The sequence below is a fragment of the Sinocyclocheilus grahami genome, unplaced genomic scaffold, assembly GCF_001515645.1.
Source record: "Sinocyclocheilus grahami isolate Dianchi unplaced genomic scaffold, SAMN03320097.WGS_v1.1 scaffold1208.1, whole genome shotgun sequence".
Taxonomy (NCBI): domain Eukaryota; kingdom Metazoa; phylum Chordata; class Actinopteri; order Cypriniformes; family Cyprinidae; genus Sinocyclocheilus; species Sinocyclocheilus grahami.
In genome coordinates this window covers 61536-66013 of record NW_015506387.1, presented here as the reverse complement: position 1 = coordinate 66013, position 4478 = coordinate 61536, and the positions used below count along the sequence as shown (strand labels likewise).

General features: G+C 43.6%; 1 protein-coding gene across 3 annotated transcripts in view; it reads right to left on the bottom strand.

Annotated features, from left to right (window-relative positions):
* The window catches only part of LOC107568032 (kelch domain-containing protein 3), a 29955-nt gene extending 25537 nt beyond the window's left edge, over positions 1-4418 (bottom strand). For 2 of the 3 annotated variants that reach the window (XM_016253860.1, XM_016253862.1), the window contains exon 1: positions 4368-4417. The gene's annotated coding sequence lies outside the window, so the exon portion shown is untranslated. Of the gene's footprint in view, positions 1-4367 lie in introns of all 3 variants that reach the window. The other variant, XM_016253861.1, reaches the window with a different exon arrangement.
* Between the last annotated feature and the right edge of the window lie 60 nt (positions 4419-4478).

Here is a 4478-nt window from a genome sequence, read left to right as displayed (position 1 = left end):
TAGAGAACGACCAAGCAGAGAAGACTACTTACACACAGAGAGAGAACTACTGACACACAGAGAGGGAACTACTGACACACAGAGAGAGAACGACCAATCAGAGAGAACTACTGACACACAGAGAGAGAACGACCAATCAGAGAGAACTACTGACACTAGGGTTGGGTATTGCAAGAAATTTACGATTCCCGGTTCTGTTTAAATGAACTATTATTATTTATTCTTCACTATTTTACCTTCATTGAATGTAGTGTTGCTGTAAGGTAGTAAGTAATGTTGAGTAATGCTATTCCATCAATCACATGTGCTTCAACGTTTGTTTTTTACACTATCATCAATAACATTATGCTTTTCAAGCAGGAATAAGCTGGTTGGCCAAATAGTCCCTTGAGGGCCAAGCACTTGTTCATTTCCCTAAATCTTTCTATTTTTCTTTTTATTTATTATACAATTATAATTCTGACTTCTTCTGATTAACAAAAGCACAAAAGGCTTCTAACACTAGCATGCTCTATTCTTTTTCTATTCTATCTGTTTTCTTTTTATTTATTATATGATTTTTTTAAAAACCTTGCTGCGTGTGCTGCGTTAAGCTAACTGAGCCTTGCTATAGCACTTGCGTATCACTGCTCTTTTGATTTTGATTGCTTCTGTTGTCCTCATTTGTAAGTCGCTTTGGATAAAAGCGTCTGCTAAATGTCTAAATGTAAATTAATGAGCTTGTGGCGTGTCTGTGGAGTGCGCGTCATGGGAAACAACGTGCTCAGTAATTAAAGAGGCAGGGCGGCGTTTCTGTTATTTGGTTTGTGACATCCTTTACGGGGAACGCCGGCGCATGGCTGCTCACAGCACTTGGTCACGCGTCGCACCAGAACAGTTTTCAGAATCGAAACAAAAATTGCAATCAGAGATCAGAGAGAACTACTGACACAATAGAAATAAATGTGACTTGACTTTAATATCCTTTCAGCTCAAACTGTTCTCTTTTTTACTTGTACTTAAATCAGTGTTTCATGCATTTATCCATCAGGTCCTGATCAGCCAGTTTAGGTTATGATGATGGTGTCTGATGTTATATTGTCTGGATAAAATACCATAGAGTCCATAATCCATAATAACACTTCCTCCAGGGAAAAAGTGCATCTGCTGTTGTCTCTCACATCAAAATCCAGCCACATATTAGTTTAGAGCTGTTTAAACGCTGCTTGATCTGTGCAGATTTCTCTCCTGATTCACACCAGAACACTGACTCACTGGAGGAAGAGTTATTATGGATTATTAATGTTACTATTAACATCTTAATGCTGGATTAGTTTCAGCTTTTGTCTTCTCCAGATGTTAACTGATGGACTGTATGGGTGTTGATTATTGTGATGTTTTTATCAGCTCTCATTCTGACGGCACCCATTCACTGCAGAGCATCCATTGCTGAGACACTGATGCAATGCTACATTTCTACAAACCTGATGAAGAAACAAACTCATCCTGATCTGGGATAGACCTGAGGGTGAGGATATTTTCAGCTCATTTGAATTGTTTTAAGCAGGCCTGATGTTTTGTGTGTGAACTCTAGATGATCACACACGTTCATCAAACACAATGCGAGTCTCGTGCTATCAGAGTTTGAGCAGCTCTGCAGAGTATAAATATATAGTCATATCTCTGGAGGCACATGCCAGAATATATTTAGAGAAACACAACAGTCCATCATCAGCGTCTCAAATGACACATGGCTGCGTCTCAAAACACAGCGAGCTGCCGACATGCGAAGCATCAGAATGAAGGAACCTTCTGAGAACATGACCCTCGTGTCCAAATCTGCTGCCTATGTAGGTGGCGACTAACTAGGTTTGGGACACATCCAGAGAAAGACCTTTAACCTTTAAATGACAGGTTATATATAGAGACACGGCCAATCACTGCAGTTTAAAACAATGATATTTGATTTCATGAAGGGTTAACAGAGTTAAACCTCTTTATTTCAGAATCTCAACAGCTTTAATGTGATTCATAAGACATGCCAATCACAGTCCGCTTCATCCATCAACACACACACACACTCACTCACTCACTCACTCACTCACTCACTCACTCACTCACTCACTCACTCACTCACTCACTCACTCACTCACTCACTCACTCACTCACTCACTCACTCACTCACTCACTCACTCACTCACTCACTCACTCACTCACTCACTCACTCACTCACTCACTCACTCACTCACTCACTCACTCACTCACTCACTCACTCACTCACTCACTCACTCACTCACTCACTCACTCACTCACTCACTCACTCACTCACTCACTCACTCACTCACTCACTCACTCACTCACTCACTCACTCACTCACTCACTCACTCACTCACTCACTCACTCACTCACTCACTCACTCACTCACTCACTCACTCACTCACTCACTCACTCACTCACTCACTCACTCACTCACTCACTCACTCACTCACTCACTCACTCACTCACTCACTCACTCACTCACTCACTCACTCACTCACTCACTCACTCACTCACTCACTCACTCACTCACTCACTCACTCACTCACTCACTCACTCACTCACTCACTCACTCACTCACTCACTCACTCACTCACTCACTCACTCACTCACTCACTCACTCACTCACTCACTCACTCACTCACTCACTCACTCACTCACTCACTCACTCACTCACTCACTCACTCACTCACTCACTCACTCACTCACTCACTCACTCACTCACTCACTCACTCACTCACTCACTCACTCACTCACTCACTCACTCACTCACTCACTCACTCACTCACTCACTCACTCACTCACTCACTCACTCACTCACTCACTCACTCACTCACTCACTCACTCACTCACTCACTCACTCACTCACTCACTCACTCACTCACTCACTCACTCACTCACTCACTCACTCACTCACTCACTCACTCACTCACTCACTCACTCACTCACTCACTCACTCACTCACTCACTCACTCACTCACTCACTCACTCACTCACTCACTCACTCACTCACTCACTCACTCACTCACTCACTCACTCACTCACTCACTCACTCACTCACTCACTCACTCACTCACTCACTCACTCACTCACTCACTCACTCACTCACTCACTCACTCACTCACTCACTCACTCACTCACTCACTCACTCACTCACTCACTCACTCACTCACTCACTCACTCACTCACTCACTCACTCACTCACTCACTCACTCACTCACTCACTCACTCACTCACTCACTCACTCACTCACTCACTCACTCACTCACTCACTCACTCACTCACTCACTCACTCACTCACTCACTCACTCACTCACTCACTCACTCACTCACTCACTCACTCACTCACTCACTCACTCACTCACTCACTCACTCACTCACTCACTCACTCACTCACTCACTCACTCACTCACTCACTCACTCACTCACTCACTCACTCACTCACTCACTCACTCACTCACTCACTCACTCACTCACTCACTCACTCACTCACTCACTCACTCACTCACTCACTCACTCACTCACTCACTCACTCACTCACTCACTCACTCACTCACTCACTCACTCACTCACTCACTCACTCACTCACTCACTCACTCACTCACTCACTCACTCACTCACTCACTCACTCACTCACTCACTCACTCACTCACTCACTCACTCACTCACTCACTCACTCACTCACTCACTCACTCACTCACTCACTCACTCACTCACTCACTCACTCACTCACTCACTCACTCACTCTTACACACACTCTCACTCTCACACACACACACACACACACACACACACAAACACACACGTCTGTTTTCAATAATAAAATGTATTAATCTATATAATCAAGAAATGTCTTTTTGTTGAGATATTAGAAATCATGGCAGAACAAACTAAACTAGTGTCTGTTTTCATCCTGAAGACACATGACCGTAAACTAGAGTCATTTATTCAGTAAGACTCTTTGATTTGAATTATATAAAATATTAAAACAACGAATAAATCTCCTGTCAGGTGCTGTTAGCTCGACTAGCTGTGCACACGAACAGCTCAAATCAGCAGATCTAAACATCAGCTTCATTAAACCCGCACTGGCTTTGCGGCATGAAATCAAAACATGACATTCAGACGCAAGATGATAATTAATCTGTCCGGGACCGAGTCATGATTAGCCAGTCCAGCTAACCGCGCTAAAGCAGACCAACCCTCAGCAGCGCAAACCAAGCGATTAAAACACGGACATATAACAGCACAGAACAGCTTCGAGCTGAAAGCGTGTAAATAAAGCCATTAGATGTGGATGTGAATCTTAATGTTAATAAGAACTAATGATGTTGAGCAGAAGCTCCTCTTACCTTCTGAGTGCTAATGATAGAAATAATGAACCCGCGCTGGCGCCCTCTGGCGGACCAACACAGTCTTTACACAAAACACACACACACACACACACACACTCTCTCTCTCTC